We start from the raw sequence: 24,564 nt of genomic DNA on the forward strand, positions 1-24,564 counted from the left end.
TTAAATTAGTAACAGGTAAAACCACCATGGGCTTCCCTGATAGCTCAGTTGGTAAAGAATCCACCTGCAGTGCAGGAGACCCCAGTTCTACCCCTGGGTCAGGAAGATCTGCTGGAGAAGGGACAGGCTACCTACTCCAGTATTCTTAGGCTTCCCTTGTGGCTCAGCTGATAAAGAATCTGCCTGCAGTGCAGGAGACCTGGGTTCGATCCCTGGGTTATGAAGATTCCCTAGAGAAGGGAAAGGCTACCCACTCCAGTATTCTGGCCTGGAGAATTTCATGGACTGTATAGTCTGTGGGGTCTCAAGAGTCAGACATGACTGAGCAACTTTAACTTTCACTTTCACTTTCAAAACCACCTTGGCTGGGTGGACTCTAATACTTTCCCAGGCTTTAATACATTTGAATGATTAACCTGCAGGGCCTAGTGTCCCATATGCCAGACTGGGAACCCCTACCAAGGCATCAATGATCAGAAAGGTATTTCCCCCACTCTCACCATGGGTCCATGAGTTATGCTGCTGAGAAGACAAGCCCCTTGACATCTGGGAAAGGAGTTCCCTGTTAGAGTTTGCTATGGGACATCCTACCAGACCAGTGAATTACTTCACACCCACTGGGATCCCACTGTCCTGCTGCAAGCTAGGCCTGCTGAAATGCACTATACATCTTCAATGGACCACATGCCATTAAAAGAGGAAAGAAAGTAGAGGTCCTGGTCTGGAATATCCTGTCCCCAGTCCAACTCTTCACACCTGACCATGCTGCCTCTCCCACCCCCTGCAGTCAGCCAACCTATTTGTATGATTTGGACAACCAGGTCAAGTTCCCAAGGTGCAGCCACATTAACATCTAAGGATCAGGCCACAAGTGCAATTCTTACAGAAGGGAAGACCTCCCCATACAAGTTCCTACTAAATAACCTTTTTTTAAACTACTTCCTTATTTATTTTTTGGCTATGCTGGGTCTTTGTTGCTGCACAGGCTTTCTCTAGTTGTGGCAAGCAAAGGCTACTCTCTCTAGTTGCAGTGCATGGGCTTCTCATTGCGATGGCTTGCCTTGTTGCAGAGCACAGGCTCTAGGCGCAAGGGCTTCAGTTGCTCTGCGGCATGTGGGATCTTAGTTCCAGGGATCTAACCCGTGTTCCCTACACTGGCAGGTGGATTCTTAACCCCTGGACCACCAGGGAAGTCCCAATAATGTCTTTTTAACCTTAGACTTCTGTTGTTCCTATGGTGTTCAGTCACATGATGGGCACCTGATATAACTTCCTTCCTACAGTGGCCCACAAAGAATGCCCAGCAAAGAAATCAATCCAGTTGCTGGGTATGTGAGCAACTCTCCATCTCTAGCTCACTGGGATCGCCATGGTGGCTACCACTGCTCCAGGAAGGGGACTGGAAAGCCTGAGAGCAGTACATTCAGGAAGAACAAGCTACAACTAAGACTCAATTCAACTGATTTACCAACACTAATCCAAAAATCTGGCTGGTGGCACACACCATCAATAACACAGGGCACAGTATTCTTTTCTGCCAATCAAACTACAACAGGCAGTCCATCAGACTGCTGACCAGAAAGATCCTAGGAATACCACCATTAGAGCTATGGGTGGCTATGCTCAGATTTGGAATGGCTTTTTTGGGTTTCGGCCTTCTAGACCAAGGACTTCCCTGGTGGCTCAGAGGTTAAAGCGTCTGCCTCCAATGCAGGAGACCTGGGTTCGATCCCTGGGTGGGGAAGATCCTCTGGAGAAGGAAATGGCAAACCACTCCAGTACTCTTTCCTGGAGAATCCCATGGACGGAGGAGCCTGGTAGGCTACGGTCCACGGGGTCGCAAAGAGTCGGACACGACTGAGCGACTTCCTTTTTTGGGTTTTACCCCAGAATTTGGACATTTGAACCTCCAGGCACTCCTATGTTAGAAACAGGAAAATCACTCTAAAGAGAACCAACTCATCTGTACCAGGAATATGAAAGAGTATCATCATAACTGTGTAGTCACTCTATCATATTAAAGGACAGTGACTGATGGGCAGTGACTGTCACACCTGCCAGGTATTTACTGAGTAACCCCATGTGACTCCATGTCGTGTGGCACACATCTCTGTCTGTGGTTTCCACCTGGATGCTTGGGCCACTGCACCCTGGGTTCCTCCTGGGCACAGGGGAAAAGCCACCCACAGCAAAAACTGCCAGCTTCCTTCTCCTCAAGGCCAGAGGGCCACATTTTGTTTTTCACTGGTACAATCATTTGGCTTCCCTCACTATTTCTTCCATTGACCAGGAGGATGTTATAGCACACACAGAAGCCCTTAGTAAATTCACCCTGCTGCTGCTGCTAAGTCGCGTCAGTCGTGTCCGACTCTGTGCGACCCCATAGACGGCAGCCCACCAGGCTCCTCCGCCCCTGGGATTCTCCAGGCAAGAACACTGAAGTGGGTTGCCACTTCCTTCTCCAATGCATGAAAGTGAAAAGTGAAAAGTGAAAAAGAAGCCGCTCAGTCATGTCCGACTCTTAGTGACCCCATGGACTGCAGCCAACCGGGCTCCTCCGTCCATGGAATTTTCCAGGCAAGAGTACTGGAGTGGGTTGCCATTGCCTTCTCAGTAAATTCACCCAGCAAGGCTTAAACGATAGCCAACAAAGCCTGTCCTTCCTGAATACTGAAATATATCTAATGAGCAACTCTTCTCCAAAAGAGGATGGGCTTGGACACCATTACTGCCTCACAAGGGGGGTCCTGAGCAGTCATCCAGACAGAATGTTGTGTTCATACCTGATGAGTCTGCTAATGTAGTGCCTTTATTAAATCACATAAAAACACAAATGCCCTGAATGATCCAACCTCCAGCCTAGCGGACTTAATAAATCAGTGACTTGGATCATGGGGCTCTTGATTTAAAAAAAAAAAAATCATCATTGATTCTGGGAATCATTGTCTTAATCTGTGTCTTCTCTTACATGTGCCTGTATTGTTGCTACATCTGGCCTCCAATGCAGTCAGTGGCGAAACAAGCCAGTTCTGTGCTAATGAAACCTCTTGCTGGCCATTCAGAAGGGGAGGACACACGAGATTATAAGAGCCTATAATGAGGAAATTCTCTGGCAGTCCAGTGGTTAGGGCTCCACACTTCCACTGTAGGGGCACAAGTTTGTTCTCTGCTCAGGGAACTAAGATCCCGCAAGCCACATGGGGTGGGCAAAAAGAAAAAATTAAGAGCCCATAATGAGGGATAAAGTGTAGGAGGAGGTTATTGAAAGGATATGTGATGGCCAGCTGACCCACAGCTGTACCCAGGCAATCGGAGGCTCTCATGCCCTCCCCTGTCCTTGGAATGTGAGTTCTGCTTGCCTTCCCCACACTGTTAGCTGACCAAGGACACAGCCTTGAGATAGTAAGGTGGCATTGATACCACCTGGACAGTATATGTTACTGAGCCCCTTTAAGGCCTCTATGAAATTTTAAGATTTTAGCAGGCAGGTGCAAAGATCTGCTTGTCTGCAGTTGCCAGAGACAAGCCTTGTATGTAAGTTCCCTTTCTTATTAAACCTGCCACCTACCAACCTGGAGTGGCCTGCCTCTTTCTTCTGTCTCTCCCTGCCCTTTATCCAGGAGGCCAGTTTCAGATTACACCCAGATAACTCCCAAGGTTGCAAAGTAACAGCCTCTGATTTTGTCTTTGCAACAAACACTAACATTTCTATCCACCCTTTTAAAGTTAGAAGCTTATATACTGCAAGTATAGCAATGCATCTGTTCAAACTTTCAACATTTAGAGATAACCTCTAACAACTTTTGGCGGCTTGCAGTCTCACACATAGACACATTCTTAATGGACACAGTGGTGCATACTATTTAACTTCCTACCATCAAGTAATACAACATAATCATCTTTCAAAGCCAGCTAATTTTCTTTCTACTGCCTATTTTTTAATAGCGCCACAAATCTGGCAGTTTATTTAGCCAACCATCTGTGATTGTTCATATATTTTGTTTACAAATCATTCACTTAGACATGATACTCCAATCAACAGCTCAATATTGAGATACTATTAAGCAACTGAGAGAAGTTTCTTTCCATATTCTCATGATGATGGAGAGCTAATGTTTACCCTTTGACTGGCAGCCAAAACTGACCTCAGGACTTGGAACCCCACTTGAAGTTCCAAACTGAATCACCTTTCCCTTATCATTCAGCCTTCACGCAAACCCAGAGGTCGCGACTTCATGTCACAGAACCATGTGGCAGCCGCCTTCCTAAAGGCTGTCAGTGAGGCGGTTCCAGGCACAATGTGGAGATATGTGCCTCGGTAACAAGGGGCTGCTGAACAAGTTCTCTTAGGAAGGAAGTCCATTTTCTCAACTGACTCCTCTCTAACACTGCAAATGTTGAGGTGATATGTTAAGGGATGGAGAGATATGTAACATGAAGATAGAGAGGGGGAGTGGAAGTGAAAAAGAAAAATGAAGGTAAGAGAGAGAGGGATACGTAACCAGTTCCACATTTCTCTCTCCCCCTCAAAATAGGTCTGGGATCCTTTTACTAGAAAGGCAAGGTTCCATCATTGCAATAGCTCTTAGAAACCATGGCATTCAAACTCTTCTTGGCAATGATAAGAAAACTGTGGACTAGAAAGAAATTACAGGCACACCTCATTTTATCATGCTTTGCAGAGATTATGCTTTTTACGAACTGAAGGTCTATGGCAACCATGGTTCCAGCAAGTCTACTGGCACAATTTGTCCAACAGCATTTGCTCACTTCATGTCTCTGTGTCATGTTTTGGTAATTCCCTTGCTATTTCAAACTTTTTCATTATTGTTATATTTGTTACAGTAATCTATGATCAGTGATCTTTGATGTCACGACTGTAGAAAGATTATGTTTCACTGAAGGCTCAGATGATGGTTAGCATTTTTTAACCATCAAGTATTTTTAAATTAAGGTGTGCATGTTATTTTTCTAGATATAATGCTATTGAACACTTTATGGACTAAAGTATAGTGTAAACAATTTTCATATGTACTGGGAAACCAAAAAAATTTGTGAGACTCAATTTACTGCAGTACTTGCTTTATTGCAGTGATCTGGAATTGAACCCACCATATCTCCAAGGTCTGTCTGTAGGAAATGGAAACCCACTCCAGTATTCTTGCCTGAAAAATCCCATGGACAGAGGAGCCTAGTGGGCTACAGTCCATGGGGTCTCAAAGAGTCGGAGGTGACCGAGTGACTGAGCACAGCACACACGGCCTGTATGTGAATTTTCGACCCAGCTTTCCGCAGCGCTCTTTTCACTCTGCCTTGTTCCCTCCAACCAAAAATTTAAACCGAAATTTATAAAGAGCTTATTAACACTGAGCAAAACCACTTTGCATACATTATTCTCTTTAATGCCAAAACGTCTGTTTCAAGCAGCCACCAGCACCATCTCAGGAAGCCCAGGTACCATCCTTAAGGTGCCCCAGAACTGGCTGGTGAGGGAGCTGGATTTGAATGCAGTCACACTGCTTCTCAAATACTTCATCACACACGGTAATTTAAGCTCAACATTCTCATGAACCACAGATATTCCTACTCCAAAATGAGAAATAATACTGTGCTTTTCTGGGAGATATATTTTTAAAACAAGCCCCAAAGAGTGCTTTCTAGAAGATGCAAACCTTTTAAGAGATAAAATATTTTCAGCAAAATGGAAAATCTCCAGTGCATAGTATAAGTAGTTTCGAGTATGAAGACAAAATTTTGGCAGGATAAATGTGGCTCATTATGTATTCACAAGTTAAGAGTTGCACCCAAAGACAGTGGTTTAAAAATAAAAATAAAACAGAAAAGAATCACTCATAGAATTTATCAAGAGAAGCATATACCTATTATAGTTTGACTGCAAACAGTCTATTTATAGCACACAAATGTGTCACCTTTTCTCGGTTATTTTACATTCTCACCTAGGAACTTTGAAAAAAAGAGGGTAGAAAATAGTGATTGCAAATAGTCTGATTATCTTGACACATCCAGTACAGCCTCTTAGGCATGACACTCCTGAAAGCCTCTTCAGCAACCCCATGAAATCTGGAACATTGCTTGGTTCCACTACCCACAGGGAAATACAATTCGCGTCAGGAATTACCTGCGGCTGATGCAGCTGACAAATGTTATCTAATCAAGTCTATAAGCGTCTCAGACAGGTGCGTCTCTTCTCCAACCTAGGAAATCACCCTGAATAATTCATTATCTAGTATGTTTCTCTAAGCCAACATAACTGAGGGGGAAAAAAAATCTCACATTGTGGCACTCCTTATGCAGAAAAAGCAAGGGCTTTGGAATCCTTAAACTCTCAAAGGAAACATCACAAAACTTTTTTTTTTCTGTTAAAAAAAAATGATACCAGGGAAATGTGGGCTTTGCTGCTCCATTACCAACATCCTAGATGATTTCCAAACCCATACCTGGGCTCTGTTGTGTTGTTTAGTTGCTTAGTCATGTCCAAGTCTTACATGACCTCATGGACTGTAGCCCACCAGGCTCCTCTGTCCATGTGATTTCCCAGGCAAGAATACTGGAATAGGTTGCCATTTCCTCCTCCAAGAGATCTTCTTGGTTTGGGAATCGAACCCACATCTACTGCATTGGCAGGTGGATTCTTTACCACTGAACCACCAGGGAAGCCCCATACCCTGGCTCCATCCAGCTTCTCAGACAATCCTCTCCATTGGTTACATCCATGTCTACATCAGCATCCTCTCTCCCTCCATTTCACCACAGACACGAACAGACTTGCTCTGCTGAGCCCGTGGATGGTCCCTCAGATTTCTCCCCTGTTCAGTCGGGGCAGAGTCCAGGCAGGCTCACAGCTCTGTTTCTGGTGCCTCTTTGTTCTTATCCGCACCCTCGCTTCCCACTGTCAAGCCTTAAGCTGGTCTATTTTGTTTTAACCCTTCAGATTTCAAACAAGGTAGGTACTGGTCTGCTTTCGAACTAGTTTTGAACTATGGTGCTAGAGAACACTCTTGAGAGTCCCTTGGACAGCAAGAGGATCAAACCAGTCAATCCTGAAGGAAACCAACCCTGAATATTTATTGGGAGGACTGATGCTAACGCTGAAACTTCCAATACTTTGGCCACGTGATGCAAAGAGCCAACTCATTGGAAAAGACTCTGAAGCTGGGAAAGATTGAGGGCAGGAGAAGAGGACGGCAGAGGATGTTATAGATAACATCCCTGACTCAATGGACATGAGTTTGAGCAAACTCTAGGAGATTGTGAAGGACAGGGAAGCCTGGCGTGCTGCAATCCATGGGGTTGCAAAGAGTTAGACATGAACTTAGCTACTGAACAACAAAGCACTGGACATGCTCCCATCTCCTTAGGGCCCAACACTAAACAGCTTCCTTCTATCAGTGACTCAAATGTTAGTGCACAGCTGGAGAGCTTGTCAAAATACAGATTACAGGGCCACACTGGAGAGTTTATGACTCAGTAGATCCAAAAAGGATCAGAAAATACACATTTTAAAACAAGTTCCCAAGTGATGCTGACGCTACAGGGGATCACATTTTTAGGAACTTTCAGGTTATGCTAATGTTTCCCACACTGGCCCATTTTTAAGAATTACTTGGGAGTGCCTGAGGAGGAAAAGGCACAGTTTCATATCCCCTTTCCTTGTGAATTTCCATTCAGTAAATCTCTAGTTTTCACAAGCTCTCCAGGTATTTATAGACAGGCATGTTGGAGCTTTTGAGTTGTCAAGAGCAAAGAGCAGCTCTAAAGTGACAGATTTAGTATAATTATGGTTTGAGGATAATGGTTGATACAGATGAACAGATTGATAGCATTCTCAAATTTAGCATTTCTCTATTTGACTGCTCAGTAGCAATTGTACTAAGCTATAAGTTCTTTGAGGGCAATGTTTTATGTCTTTCCTCCCAGATTAGCACAGTAAAGATTAGCGGAAGGGAGGAAAGAAGGAGAGGGCTGATTCATGTCAATGTATGGCAAAAAACTATTACAATATTGTAAAGTAATTAGCCCCCAACTAAAATAAATAAATTTATTAAAAAAATAAATAAATAAAAATAAAAAAATAAAAAAAAAATAAAAATACATAAGCCCAGGTCCAAATTGACAGGAATTCTGATTTAATTGGGCTGGGGTGGGATCCAGGCATGGACGGTTTTAGAAAAAACTCTAAAATAGATAAGCAAGCAAAAATTTAAAAAGAACTCTCAGTGATTGAAACATACAGCCCGTAGATCATACACTATGGTCTACTGTTCTCAGAATCAGCATCTCTGTTTTGTGTTAACATAGAAAGAGCAGAGAGTGACTAAGGTTCTAACTTAGCCATATCCTTCCTACCACATATATTCCACTCTACTTAATCTCTCTAAATTTTAGTTTCATCATCTATAAAATGAAGATAAAATATCAACTACAATCAGTTACTCATGAAGAGTAAATGAAACAAAAGTATCCATCTCTCCTTCACTCTTTTCTTTTCACTGCCTTTAGTAGTTTTCAATCTGGCTAGGAAGGGATAAGACAGATATATTGAAAATAAATACTAGGCTGGCCAAGGTCATTCAGGTAACACCTTACAGAAAAACCTAAATGAACTTTTTGGCCAACCCAATAGATAAACAACAATCCTACTACATAGCACAGGGAACTACACTCAATATCCTGTAAAGAACACAATATTTTCTTTACTCTTTCAATCATTATTTTATTCACTCACTTAACCAGTATATATTGATTAGCCACCACATGTTATAGGCCATATGGACAAAGCAGTGACAAAGACAAACCAACACACCCATGCCTCATAGAACTTGGCCAAGTCCTGGAAATACAGTGCACGTTCAACAAATGCTTATCATAACTATTATTCAAACTGAAGATAATAATGGTTACCTGGTCAACATGAAATGACAGAATGGAAAGTAACATGCTTTATATATTTCAAAGGAATATTCTAATTAATAATTGTAGTGACGGCTATTACTGATATTACATTAATATGACCAATAGTAACATTTGAAGATTCATTCTTTTTTTTTTTATTTTCTGCCCACAACCCAAAGGATGATATAGCCGAGGGATCACAGAATACAGGAACTGACTAGGACCTCAATATTCTGGTTTCTCTTCAGATCAATAAACCTTTTGTCTTTTCAAAGAGGACCTCCAAGGTCTTGACTAGAACTCCCCACATGGTACAGGTGAGAACTCCATGGCCCTTTGCAGAGATGGTCCCTTCTGTTAGACTTGCTGATTCTCACAGGTCACAGACAAAGAGGGGTTTTCATAGGTGAACACACCACAGTACTTGGTCAGTGCTTACTGACTGTAGGTTCTGAATAAATGTTTGTTGACTACAATAATAAATGAAAAATGTATAAATAAAGGTCAAATGGTAATCTTTGCTCAAGGAGTACACATTGAACATTAGGTAGCAAATGGGCAGCTTCTCAATTGAGTGTTTTAAAATATGACCATAAGCCTGTAAATATCTCATTGTCTCTGAAATAGTACCATGCATAAGTATGGAATATTATTGAATAACTTTTAGTACAAATAAATCGCTTTTCAATGGAAATTAATAAATTTCCTTTTCATATTATTTTTAGCTATCTAGGTCCTTAGCCTTTACTTAATGATGATGCACTTGATTAAATAAAATGAAAGAAAAATGAAAGTTCTTTCAGACATTAAAATGAATAATGAATTTAGACTTAATCCAAAAGCAATTTGACTTTAAACATTCATATGAAATTAAATGAGCCATTGAATTTGCTATATAAGCAAGCATTAATCTTATCTGGCTATGAAAACTAGAAAGTTATACAGTGACCCATTAATTTCAGAGCCTAATACAAGGTCTGTTTAATGCCTTCTCTCCATTAAGAAGTCTTATTCCACAATATAAGTGCTTTTTCATAAAAGTTTAAACTCCAAGTCATTTTTTTTACTGTTCCAATCATGTGATAATCGACTCTTGACAAGATTATGGCTGCAAATCTAAATATGGTATATAATGTTGTCATGTGAAGCAGATTTTCTCATGGCTGGCCTCCACCAAAAAAAAGAGAACATTTACATCACTGGCAGGAATGTAAGTATAAATTATTACAGCCCCTCCATCCAAGGGTGTTTGAAGTAGTTTATAATTCACCCAGCACACAGACAGATGACCCTGTTACACTGAAGTAAAATTTGCATAGAATTACCCAAACCAAAAGCAGCATTCCAGTACATATGAATCATATGCTATAACCAGAAACAGTTCAATGTTGAAATCAAAGAGCATATGTTTATTTTTACACATTTAAAATATTTCCCCCGGGACTTCCCTGGTAGTCCAATGGTTAAGAATCCACCTGCCAATGCAGGGGACACAGGTTTGATCCCTGGTCCTAGGAAGATCCTACATGCTTCAGGGTAACTAAGCTGGCATGCCACAACTACTGGGCCCTTGCTCTAGAGCCTGCGCCCTGCAGCAAGGAAAGTCACTGCAATGAGAAGCCTGCACACTGCAACTAGAGAGTAGCCCTTGCCGCCAAAACTAGAGAAAACGCGCTCAAGTAATGAATACTCGGTGCAGCCAAAAATAAATAAATAGAATTTTAAAAATAAGTACATAAAACGTTTCCTCACATAAAAAACTGAATCATAATTTTATCAGAAATTTTTATATTCCAACTTTAGTTTCCATGTGCAATAAGCCCATTTTACAGTTGAAACCAGACTTAAATAAAGGGTGAAGACAAAGAACAAGCAATGGTGTTGCACTTATTACCTGATATAATACTTAGCTAAATGGCAAATCTATAACGCCATTCTATACATGACATTTCATTAATCAATGCTGGAAGACATGCGGAAAAAGGACAACAGGCATGAAAAGTGACATACATGTTTTTCATTGGCAGACAGGGTTACTATCAACTTCATTATATGCCATATGATAAACACTGATTATTTCATGATAATAACAAGGAAACCAAGGAAGCAGAATGTGAGAATATGATCACAGTGATGTGGACTCACATGTATTAATGATTTCATTGCATTGGGATTAGATTAAGATATTACATGGTTTACATCTTTTAAACCCTCATTAATAAATATTAGTCTTTATTACTTAGAGACTGGCTAATAAGTCACCAGCGGCCTGATATTTGAAATCTACAGCAGTAAATTTAAATAATGAAGTCTATTACTAATGAAGAAGGATTTTGTGGTTTAAGAGAGTAAATCATTATAGAATGTTTTTAATGAAATAAGCATTGTTTACAATATAAATCTATTCATCCTTGGGCTGCTACTCAAAGTCTATATGATCTGTCTCCTAAATACAGAATATGGACAGGGTAGTTTTCTGTGGCAACCCACTCCAGTACTCCTGCCTGGAAAATCCCATGGATGGAGGAGCCTGGTAGGCTGCAGTCCATGGGGTCACTAAGAGTCGGACACGACTGAGCGTCCTTGCTTTCACTTTTCCCTTTCATGCATTGAAGAAGGAAATGGCAACCCACTCCAGTGTTCTTGCCTTGAGAATCCCAGGGACGGGGGAGCCTGGAGGGCTGCCATCTATGGGGTCGCACAGAGTCGGACACGACTGAGGCGACTTAGCAGCAGCAGCAATTTTCTGTGTCATTCACTCAGCTTTATAGCCTCTGATTTCACTTGAGATTAAACAGTTTAACCCCATCTCTTCATTTCATCACCTCCCCAGTCTTGTGCATGGCTGGCTGTCAAGACCATGTGCTAGGTTGCTTCAGTCATGTTCGACTCTTTGCGACCCTATGGACTATAGCCCATCAGGCTCCTCCATCCATGGGATTCTCCAGGCATGAATACTGGAGTGGGTTGCCATTTCCTTCTCCAGGACCAAGACCATATGACCACTCCAACCAGAGGAGTAGTTGCTTCCACCAACCCAGAGGCTTAGGCCAATCCAAGTGCTTCCCTACCCAGCCCAGCACAGCTGTCCTCAGGGGAGGCTTGAAGGAGGCTCACCAAAGCTATGTTTTCTTTCTTTGTACTCACCACAAAACTTAAAGCTACTTTCACAAATTCTAAGTACTCATAGACAATTGATGATGAGTACCTTAACATTTTGAGTTCTCCTAAAGTGAGAAAGGAAGGTACAAAACTTCCCACTTTGAAAACAGATAAATGTGAGTTTGGAGTTCTAAAACAATTTAAATAAAAAGAAGAGTTGGGCATCAATTACGTTTCTAAATGTGACACTGGGCAAGTTATCACTATTGTAAATATTTCCTATTTTGAGAACTGACCCCTCTTCACATTTTGGAGAAGCCTTTCCTTTTTTGAGTCTTAGTGGAATTCAGGGCTTCCCAATATTCTTCCAATAAGTCATCATTTTTTCATAAGTTAAAGTTGTTTTTCATCATCTGCAACCAAAAATTCTTTTTTTATTTATTTTTTAATTGGAGGAAAACTGCTTTACAATGTTGTGTTTGTTTCTGCTGTACAACAATGTGAATCAGCCATAATTATACATACATCCCTCGCTCATCCCACCCCCTCATCCCACCCCTCTAGGTCATCACAGAGCACTGAGCTGACTCTATGTGCTGTCAGCAGCTTACACGTAGTAGTGTGTACATGTTGATGCTACTTTCTCCATTGGTACCACTCTCTCCTTCCCCTACTGTGTCCACAAGTCCATCCTCTACATCAGCATTTCCATACCTTCCCTGCAAATAAGTCGATCGGTACCATTTTTCTAGATTCCATATATATATATATTATACATTAATAAATATATGTACATATTTATTTATTAATGTATAATACTTGTTTTCTCTTTCTGACTTACTTCACTCTGTATAACAGGCTCCAGGTTCATCCACCTCACTAGAATTGACTCACATTCATTATTTTTTTGGCCGAGTAATATGCTTATTTAACTTATATGCAGAGTACATCATGAGAAATGCTGGGCTGGAAGAAACACAAGCTGGAATCAAGATTGCTGGGAGAAATATCAATAACCTCAGATATGCAGATGACACCACCCTTATGGCAGAAAGTGAAGAAGAACTAAAGAGCCTCTTGACGAAAGTGAAAGAGGAGAGTGAAAAAGTTGGCTTAAAGCTCAACATTCAGAAAACTAAGATCATGGCATTTGGTCCCATCACTCCATGGGAAATAGATGGGGAAACAGTGGAAACAGTGTCAGACTTTATTTTTGGGGGCTCCAAAATCACTGCTGATGGTGACTGCAGCCATGAAATTAAAAGACGCTTACTCCTTGGAAGGAAGGTTATGGCCAACCTAGATAGCATATTTAAAAGCAGAGATATTACTTTGCCAGCGAAATTCCCTCTAGCCAAGGCTATGGTTTTTCCAGTGGTCATGTACGGATGTGAGAGTTGGACGGTGAAGAAAGCTGAGTGCTGCAGAATTGATGCTTTTGAACTGTGGTGTTGGAGAAGTCTCTTGAGAGTCTCTTGGACTGCAAGGAGATCCAATCAATCCATCCTAAGGGAGATCAATCCTGGGTGTTCATTGGAAGGACTGATATTGAAGCTGAAACTCCAATACTTTGGCCTCCTCATGCGAAGAGTTGACTCATTGGAAAGACCCTAATGCTGGGTAGGATTGGGGGCAGGAGGAGAAGGGGACGACAGAGGATGAGATGGTTGGATGGCATCACTGACTTGATGGACATGGGTTTGGGTAGACTCCGGGAGTTGGTGATGGACAGAGAGGCCTGGCATGCTGCAATTCATGGGGTCACAAAGAGTCGGACACGACTGAGCGACTGAACTGAACTGAATATTCTATTGGACTTTCCAGGTGGCACAGTGATAAAGAATCTGCCTGCTGATGCAGGAGATGTAGATTCGATCCCTGGGTCAGGACGATCCCCTGGAGTAGGAAATGGCAACCCACTCTAGTATTCTTACCAGGAAAATTCCAAGGACAGAGGGGCCTGGCAGGCTACAGTTGATGGGATCACAAAGAATCGGACACAACTGAGCATGCAGCATGCATTCAGCACACATTCACATAATATTCCATTGTATGTATGTACCATAACTTCTTTTTCCATTCATCAGCAGATGAACATCCAGGTGCAATCAAGAATTCTGAGTAGCATATTACGTCTTTAATATCCCAATTCCCCATCTCTAAAACTGGGGATAGTCCCTCACACTATATACAAAAATAGACTCAAATAGGTTAAAGACCTAAATGTAAGACCTGAAACCATAAAACTCCTAGAAGAGAACATAAGCAGGAGACTTTTTGACTTAAATTATAGTATTTTTTTTGGATCTGTCTCCCAAGGCAAAAGAAACAAACGAAATATAAGCAAATGGAGCATAGTAAAACTTTAAAGCTTTTGTACCAGCAAAGGAAACCAATGACAAAATAAAAGGCCACCTACTAAATGGTAGAAAATATTTGCAAACTATATGACCTATAAGGGGTTAGTATCCAAAATACATGAACAGTTCAAACAATATCAATATCAAATGAACAACTCAATATCAAAAAAGAAATAAAGATACACCCAATTTTAAAATGGGCAGAAGATCTGAATAAACATTTTTCTGAAGAGGACACGCAGATGCCAGATAGGCACATTAGAAGATGCTCAACATCACTAGTCATCAGAGAAATGCAAATCAAAATCACAATGAGATATCACCTCAAACCTGTCAGAGTGGTTATTATCAAAAAGTCTATAAATAATAAATGCTGCCAAAGATATACAGAAAAGAGAATCCAGGTACACTGTTGGTCACACTGTAAATTGGTGAAGCCACTATATAAAACAGTATGGAGGCTCCTCAAAAAATTAAAATAGATCTATCACATGATCCAGCAACTCCACCACTGGGAATAAATCCAAACAAAAGGAAAACATTAATTTGAAAAGATACAAGTACTCCAATTTCACAGCAGCGTAATTTGTACTAGCCAAAGGTATAGAAGCAACTCAACTATCCATCAACAGGTGAATGGACAAAGAAGCTGTGTTGTGGGTGTGTGTCTGTGTATACGCAATGAAATATTAGCCATAAAAAGAATGAAATTTTGCCATTTGCAACAACATGGATGGCCCTATAGAGTATTATGCTTAGTGAAATAAGTCAGACAGAGAAAGACCCATATGTTATCACATATGTAGAATCTAAAAAGTAAAACAAGTAAATGTATATAACAAAACAGAAGCAGATTCACAGATACAGGAAATAAACTAGTCAATATCAATAGGGAGAAGGAGGAGGGGAGGGGCAAGTTAGGGCTATGGGATTAAGAGGCACAAACTACTGTGTATAAAGTAGAGAAGCAACAAGGATATATTGCATAGCACAGGGAAACATAGCCATTATTTTGTAATAATTTTAAATGAAGTATAGAAGTATAATATTTCTATAAAAATATTCAATCATTATATTGTATACCTGAATCTAATATAACACTGTAAATCAACTATACTTCAATTAAAAAAGAATAAAAAACATAAGCATTAAAAATTAAATAAAAATAAATTGGGGCTATTACGACCTGTGCTGCCTACCTCACGAGACTAAGGGAATAAAATGACATAATAAAAATAATGTCTATGTTAGAATTTACATGTGGTCTTCCATGATAGTATGTTCTCTTCTTGTAATATTCTCCAAAAATATTGAGAAGTCCATTCCAGAAAATCTCCTAATTTTTGTAAAAATGGAAATAATTTGTTCTTAAACTGTTATTGTGAAGACCGAGTGAGATAATACATGTAAAAAATAACCAACCATTGCCTAGCATGTTATAAACATTCAAAAATATTTTTCTTTTTTCCTCTTAATAACAGATAAAGAATAAAGGAATTTCAAACTTTGTGAAAATTATCTGTCATCCAAAATCACAGAATGTCTAGTTGAATATACATCGCAAGCACAATCAAAGCCATATCAAAAAAGAGAAGTAATATGTATTGGTAAGAATATGAAAATATAGTCACACCTTCCTGGTTTATGTTCTCTTATTAACTGTAGGAGTTTCTTAACCTCTTTGATCCTCAGTTCCTTCATTTGTAAAACAGGGATAATTACATCTCCTTCTCAGAGTTACAATTAGGATTTAAATACACAGTACACGTGGACATAGTTTATGAGCTCTTACATACTATCCAGAGGCTATTTGTCATCATTTTCATCAACTTAATATTTATTGAGACGGATCTGCTCTAAGAACCACCATATGCACACACATGTACACATACACATACCAGGCAGAAGAAAGATATAACCATAACCATGCAGCTATTGATTTTTCTCCTGACAAAATTCCTATCAACAAGTGATGTTGCCAAAAACGTACTGGCCCCCTGTTTAAGACTGATAGGCCAGTGTTGCTAGAATTCCAGCAGAAACCAGGAATTAAACCAACAGAGCCATGTTAATTTCAAGCTTCATTAGAACATGGGCAAGCGTGCCTGTGGAGACCACCTGCGTAAAGGATTCACCCAGCCAAGCCCTCATTCACCATGAACCACATTCTATGTGTTTACCACAGCAATGCACAGTCCCTTTATCCTACGGACATCTTGCTTGGAATAATTCAGATTTCCTATTGCATTTTTCTTGAATCCTATCACAGATTAAGATAATCAGCTGAAGATAATATGTTTGCCAGACTGTATCAGCCAAAACTTTAAAATAATAAACTAATAATTGATGATAGATACTGATCTATCAGTCAGTAGATCAATCATACCTGATAGAACTTTAGCTGCTTGATTCTATATGAGGTAAGCTGTGGAAAATTTTATGTTCAGTTTCCTCCAAATCAATGATTCCTTAAAAAGCATGGCCTCTGAGAAAATATACTTTCAACCAATAAAGCTTAAACAGAGCAGCTTATTAATCTTAACAAATTGAGAGTGAAACAACTTCCTTAATGTGTAAAACTGTAACTAAATAATAAGGCAAAACCATAAGAAAAATTTAGATATTTTTCATTAGTCTTTCTTAAAGGCATCATAAATTACATATTTTTAATAAAATTATTAAAATCACTCTTTTGCAAGTCCTTCTTAAATGCTCAGGTTAAGGTACTCTGTAGAAAGATCACCATTTTAAAAGGTGTGTTAATCTAAGATTAAATATTCAGGTACTTCCCTGGCAGTCCAGTGGTTAAGACTTCACCTTCCAATGCAGGGGCTACAGGTTCGATCCCTGGTCAGGTAACTCAGATCCCACATGCCTTGCAGCCAAAAAAACAAAACATAAAACTGAAACAATATTTTAATGAATTCAGTAAAGACTTTAAAAATGGTCCACATCAAAAAAATCTTTTAAATTTTTTTTAAATAAAAAAATTAAACATTCAAAGATGCTCTCAGGGAAAACACCTATGTGAGAGTTGTAAAGGCTGGGGAAACCATCAAACCAGGAAGCAATCTGATCTCAAGTGAAACAGTGATGGAGAGAGGTTGGGTCAAGGCATCCTGAACTGTGAAGCAATCATAGGAAGTTTTCATGAGACGAACAGCAAGCTCTCAACCCAGAGTCACCATTAGATGAGCCCCATGTCTCTTTGGAATGAGCCCACTTTACTACTCTGCCACACTCCTTCATTCTGGGAGCAGCTGGCAGGAAGCACTCTCTGAACACACAAGCTGCTACGGATTTCAGAGCACAGCAGCCTGTGCCCTTGGTCAATTACACTTAGAGATTTGTAAGGTATAACCTCATGGCTCTCACAAGGGATAAAATACGTGTTTCCAAATGAAAAATGTTTATATATGGCATATATCTCCTTTTTATTTATTTTATTGATATGATGATTAACGTGGACAACAATTTCATGGTATTTAATATACACAGAGAGCAGGGGGCACTATCTTCATTTCCTCCTTATTTTCAGTTTCTGTATTTGATGAGGTATGTTCTTTGAAATAATGGTTTGATGATTGAGTGGAACATACTCTCGCCCTCTCTCCCCTAGCTTCATGAGGAGAAAGGACTGTTAAAGTATTTTGTCAATGTCTGGGACACAAACTGGTCTGTGTTTATCAATCTGCAGGATAACTATTGCATGAAACATTAACTCATGTGGGTGTGGCTCAGTGTGGCTGGGTTGGTAAACTAAGAGCCTGAAACCTCAGGGTTTCCTCATCACTGATTTATTACTGCAGCAATCCATAGGGTAATAAGGTCCTGTAGTCTACATTAGGATTTGGGGAAACTGGCAGTCTCATTTAAGCCTTAAGCGTAAAGACATACACTCCAAACCTGCTTTCCCAAATGCTGTTCTGAGCACTGAACCCTGGTCCAGTCACCAGTGCACTTTGCATCCATTTCATATTACTCCTTGTGTTCACTTCTTCTGCAAGAGGTTCTTGGGTCTTGCAACATAATTCCACTTTGTATGTGTGTGCTAAGTCTCCTTCAGTTGTGTCCAACTCTTTGCAACCCTATGGCCTATAGCCCAGCAGGCTCCTCTGTCCACGTGTCCAGGCAAGAATACTGGAGTGGGGAGCCATGCCCTCCTTCAGCAGATCTTCCCTAACCAAGAAGAGAACCTGGGTAATTCCACTTTAATACATACCTTAATGTATCTATTAATACCTTAAAATATGCCAAACCATAACTTAATATTACCCAGAGCTTCATTTCTAAATAATACAGTAAGAGTGACATCAGCAAGGTATTAGACAAAGAGATTCTGGCCCTTACCGCCACACAAAAACAAAGATAAAGTGAATGATCCATGGGTGAGGACAGCTCTGGAAGAACACTGCGGGGGGCATTAGGGGGCTGCAGTGACCCAGGTGGCATGAGGACTGGGAATGGCAGCATACAAGGAGGCAAGAAACATTCTGCCTGCACTGCCCCATCACCTTCACTCGTGGGTCACCATGAAGAATCTCGTTGGCCACGAGTTCCTCCCATGGGGGGAAAGAACAGCGGGATATCTCAGCAGCCTTGGCCACTGTTGATCACAGCAGCCCTAGCTACTACCACAGAGCACCCCCTTAGTCATCACACAGACCCAGCTGCCGGACCTCCCTGGAGCCAGAGGTTCTGTGCCCCTTGGAACTGGAGCTATCAAGAGCCACTCTTTCCGCATTGGAGTCAGAGGTACTGTTCCCACGACTTGAGTCCTGGTGAGGCCACAGCCCCCATGCCTGGGAACTGACCCCCACCATGAAGCATGTGGCCATGCACTGGTCCCAGCACCCACTAGCACTACCACACATGCAGCCACATGCATGCTGGACCAGGCACCTATCTCAGCTGCAAAGGTACACGCATGAGACTAGCTGCCTGCCGCAGCTACATATGCATCCACACACCCACCAGACCCAACCTGCATGCTCCATTGAGACCACACCACTGAGTACTCCCAGAACTGGCATCCTCGTACATCTTCCCACATGGATCTATCGCTCACCTCACCCAGCTAATATCCTTGCAACCGCCCATGAGAGGAGGTCTTTCCCTGCCTTGGCCAGTCCTTCATGTTTAGAAGGGACTACTTCTTCAGATATGAAGACAAAAGTCCAGGACTACAAGGAAACATAACAATTCAAGGAAACATGACATTGCTAAAGAAACGCAATTACCGGCCATAACCAACTCCAAAGAAATAGACATCTACACTTTGCCAAGAATTCAAGATAATTTTTTAAAGATCAGTGAGTTACAAGAGAACACAGGTAAACAACTCAGTGACATCAAGAAAATAATACTTGAACAAAACAAGAAGCTCAACAAAGAGATAGATATCATAAAAAAGTATTAAACAGAAATTGAGGAGCTGAAGAACACAATGGTTGAAATGAAAAATATAGCAGAGAGCTTCAACAGCTGACTCAACCAAACAAAAAAGAGAGACCTCAAAGGTAGGTCATTGGAAATTATGGATTTTAAATCCATTCAGACACTCTCAGTCTTTGGATTGGGGACTTTCATTCATTCACATTCAAAGAAATCATTGATAGGCAATGACTTGGTATTGCCATTTTAATAGTTTTCTGTCTCATTTGCTATTGTTCTGTTCCCCTCTTCTTCTCCTGCTATCTTCCTTTGTTATTTGATGAATTTATAATGATTTTGATTCTTTTCATCTTTTGAGTATATATATGATAGGCTTTTTCTTGGTGGTTACTGCGAGGTTTGCACAAAATATAGGTATAATCATCTATTTCAAGCTGGTATCTACTTGACTTTAATTGCATTCAAAAACTGCACTTTAACCACTCCCAATTTATACTTTGTTTTTTTAGTCCAAGTTTACTTCTTTTTATATTATATATCCATCAACAAACTTTTGTGATTCTAATTATTCTTAATATTTTTGCCTTTTAACTTTCACATAAGTTATTTACACACTACCATTATACTACTACACTATCTGTATTTGACTATATATTTAACTTTAACCATGTATATGTGTGTGTGTATATATATATATACAACATAACATTCAGCCTTTAAAAAGAAAATTCTGCCATTTTCAACATGGATGAACCTGGAAGATATTATGCTAAGTGAAATAAGCCAAAGACAGAAAGAAAACTACTGCATTATTTCACTCATATGTGAAATGTAACAAAATCAAATTCATACAAAGCAGAGAGTAGAATGGTGGTTGCTGGGGACTAAGGAATTGGAGTAATGGGGAGATGTTGGTCAAAGAGTACAAAATAGCAGTTACATGGGATGAGTAAGTGTAGAAATGAGTATGGTGACCATAGTTAATAATACTGCATAATATACGCAAAATAGGCTAAGAGGGTAGATTGTTAAGTACTCTCACCTCAAAATAAATTACCATGTGGAAATTCCTAGCATTTCGATGAATGAGTTATTTGAGAATTAATTATATACTCATATTTTATATCTTTTTTAGGAATTAAGGCTTTAAATATCTATATCTAATCAGTAGAACTTTCAAAGCCAATCAGAGCAAAAGGCTGATTTTTAAATATGTTTATCCTGAGGCAGGTGTTCTCATTGACATACTATACTCTGATTCACAATTACAAGGTCAACATAAAATTGCAGATCTTGAGATATGGGAGAATTTTAGAGTAGCTATGTACATGATAAATTGAAATACAATATTCACATACTAAAGCTTAGCATTACCATGCCTTTCTTCACATGATACCCCCAATTCTAGTTTCTGGGGATTCATGAATTTTCCTAAGTGACTATATACATCAGCGCATTATATATACATATTATATAATTTACCCATGGAAATGTCCTAGAAAGTAGTCATTTCAATGGCTAAATTATCTTTTGGGATAAAGTTCTAAATGCCTGCCTACCAATATCCATGGTCTTTGATGGATCAACTAAACTAAACCCATACATGTAGGTGAAGCCACCAACACTAACATATATTGGTGAATGCAATACATACTAAAGGGATATATGCCACTTCCAGTCCTAAATAAGTATGTGCTAGTAAAGATTTAGCAACCAGCTACTGGGGAAGGTGAGGGTGGAATCTTGGTTTGCAGCATTTGCTGATTTCCATGGTAAACTTCTCCCATCATGCCTAATTTCAAAGTACCAACATAATGTTACTGAACATGGAGTTGGGGGAAAAATGTATTATATAGTATTTCTATCATACAGGGACAGTAGATGGAAATAACCTCAAGAGCACATAAAAATGTAGTAATATTAGGAAATGATGTTTATTTTTAATATAATTTAGTTAATTGTAAATTTATGTAATTGAATTGTTCATAGTGGTCATATTTTTAAAAACAACTCACAAAATTCCTACAAATTTAGCAGTTGCTTCTCACAGCAATAACCTCAGATATGCGGATGACACCACCCTTATGGCAGAGAGTGAAGAAGAACTAAAGAGCCTCTTGATGAAGGTGTAGGAGGAGAGTGAAAAAGTTGGCTTAAAGCTCAACGTTCAGAAAACTAAGATCATGGCATCTGGTCCCATCACTCCATGGGAAATAGATGGGGAAACAGTGGAAACAGTGTCAGACTTTATTTTTGGGGGCTCCAGAATCACTGCTGATCGTGACTGCAGCCATGAAATTAAAAGACGCTTATTCCTTGGAAGGAAGGTTATGGCCAACCTAGATAGCATATTTAAAAGCAGAGACATTACTTTGCCAACAAAAGTCCGTCTAGTCAAGGCTATGGTTTTTCCAGTGGTCATGTATGGATGTGAGAGTTGGACGGTGAAGAAAGCTGAGCGCCGCAGAATTGATGCTTTTGAACTGTGGTGTTGGAGAAGACTCTTGAGAGTCCCTTGGACTGCAAGGAGATCCAATCAATCCATCCTAAAAGAGATCAATCCTGGGTGTTCACTGGAAGGTCTGATGTTGAAGCTGAAACTCCAATACTTTGGCCACCTCATGCGAAGGGTAGACCCATTGGAAAAGACCCTAATGCTGGGTAGGATTGGGAGCGGGAGGAGAAGGGGACGACAGAGGATGCGATGGTTGGATGGCATCACCGACTCGATGAACATGGGTTTGGGTAGACTCCGGGAGTTGGTGATGGACAGAGAGGCCTGGCGTGCTGCAATTCATGGGGTCGCAGAGAGTCGGACACGACTGAGCGACTGAACTGAACTGAACTCTCACAGCCCAGTTGGAGCCAGCTCCTGCACACCACTGCTAAGATCTACTGTGTGATACTCCATACTCTCATTCTTTCCTCGTTTCCTAGCCAAAAGCCTAGGATTCAGTTAAAGTTTCAGTGTCTATAAAACCACTGGAGGAAGTTTGAGTCCCTCACTGAATGAAGCAGAGATTCCTGTCCCTCCTGATGCTGCTGACCCACAAGGGATTGAGAGTAAGAAATAAACCCTTAATGTGTTAAACTCCTTGATTGCAGGGTTATGTGCTACAGCAGCTGATATTGACTATCCTGGCTAAAACACCATCTGAAGAACAAATGAAGTCTCTCATTCACTGATTCCCATGTTTGGTGAATCACCAAACCCACCTGAAAATGTTTAATAAAATACAGATTCAAAGCCCTAGAGATGAAGAATTGTCAGGTGTACAGTCCAAGACTTTTACGTTGGAAAGTCTTTCTTATAATTATCCAGGTCTGGGAACCACTGATCAAGTTCATCCCATTTCTCCCCAGCTGTTGTTACTAAAGCATCCCTACAGTTCTGCAGAAGGAAAGCATTGTCCACTAGCAGTAAAGGGACTTCCCTGGCAGTCCAGTGGTTAGGACTCTGGACTCTGCACTTCCACTGCAGGGGACTGATTCAGTCCCTGGTCAGGGAACCAAGGTCTCACACGCCGCACAGCCCATCAACAGCAACAAATATAAAATAAAATAAATGGAATTCTTTTAAAAGTAAGTAAAATTAGAAGTGACAGAAGGTAGACGATGAAAGGTGGAATACAGATGCAAAGACAAGGGGAATGGAAGGTGTGTGGTAACTCTTACCACACACAAAGCAGAGATGAATATTGACTAGAGGTGATGGAATGTGAAACAAGGAAGTAACAGTAAAACTAAAATTAATATCAAACTATTAAACATTGGAAGGAAGAAAGGTGGGGTAAAGAGGTGGCATTACAAAATTTTAATATTTCATAAAAGGGAGTAGATAGATAATGCCTTAAGTTGATTTTTAAAAAAGGAAAAGGAGTTACAAGTGTATAGCTTAAAGCTAAAGAGTAATCACCAGGAAATCTAAAATCAAAATGGCCTATCCTCCAGGCTCTGGGACTGGAGGTAATGGAGATTAAGAAAAAAAAAAAATTCCAGTCCCTGTCCCAGATTTACTGAATCTGAATATGCATTTTAACAAGATGTCATGTGATTAGCACGCACATTATAATCTGAGAAGCACAGACATAACAAGCTACAGAGAGACCTGGCATATGCTGTAGCACTCAGGGGAGGAAAGACAGAAAAAAAATTGTTATTACAGATGCAAACCAAATCCACAAGAAGTGACCATGGGAAAACTCAGAATACTATGAAAAATCATAGTATTGTTTTCACCTTTTATTACATATGAAGTATATACTACAATATTTTCAGTGCTTACAGTCTCTAAAGGTTTTAGCCTAGCTCTTTTGTTATGTCTAAGACTCTGAACTTTATCTTGCAGGGAATGGGGGATCATTGAGCTAGAGAGTGGAGCAGTTAAATCTGAATTATAGGACCCTCCCTCAGGTACTTGAAAGGAATGTCTGAGTGGAAAGAATGGCACTTGCCAATGATAATTTCCCATAGTTTTGTTTGTTCTCCAGTTGCTTAAAAATGCAGGATGGTGTATAAATGCTTCTTCACACTTCTGTTATCAAAAACATACTCCTTCTTTAAACAATCTAAACCACCTCCTCTTGTATTATGAATGCAGTCTCCTTTCCTTATGGCCTAAAGATTTTTTTTTTGTCTCTCTGACTATATCCAGGGTTACAACGCTGATCCTCATTTCAAATTCAAATAGGTCTTTTTTTCAAGTGCTAAGAAGTCACTGAATCTGTTGGTCTTTGGGCCAGCATGATCCACTCAAATTATGAGAAAGCCCTCTAGTTAGATGAGAACTCTGGGT

At 40.2% G+C, this 24,564-nt stretch overlaps 1 protein-coding gene and 1 non-coding gene across 2 annotated transcripts in view; one reads left to right on the forward strand and one right to left on the reverse strand.

Annotated features, from left to right (window-relative positions):
• Positions 1 to 24,564, reverse strand: part of LOC145514266 (uncharacterized) — a 718,708-nt gene that overhangs the window by 519,319 nt on the left and 174,825 nt on the right. The gene's annotated exons all lie outside the window — the stretch shown is intronic.
• On the forward strand, positions 1,673 to 1,744 carry TRNAW-CCA (transfer RNA tryptophan (anticodon CCA)). The gene has a single exon. It is a non-coding gene; the product is annotated as a tRNA-Trp (tRNA).

The sequence above is a fragment of the Giraffa tippelskirchi genome, chromosome 7 (assembly GCF_054371585.1).
Source record: "Giraffa tippelskirchi isolate mGirTip1 chromosome 7, T2T-mGirTip1v1.2.pri, whole genome shotgun sequence".
Lineage (NCBI taxonomy): Eukaryota > Metazoa > Chordata > Mammalia > Artiodactyla > Giraffidae > Giraffa > Giraffa tippelskirchi.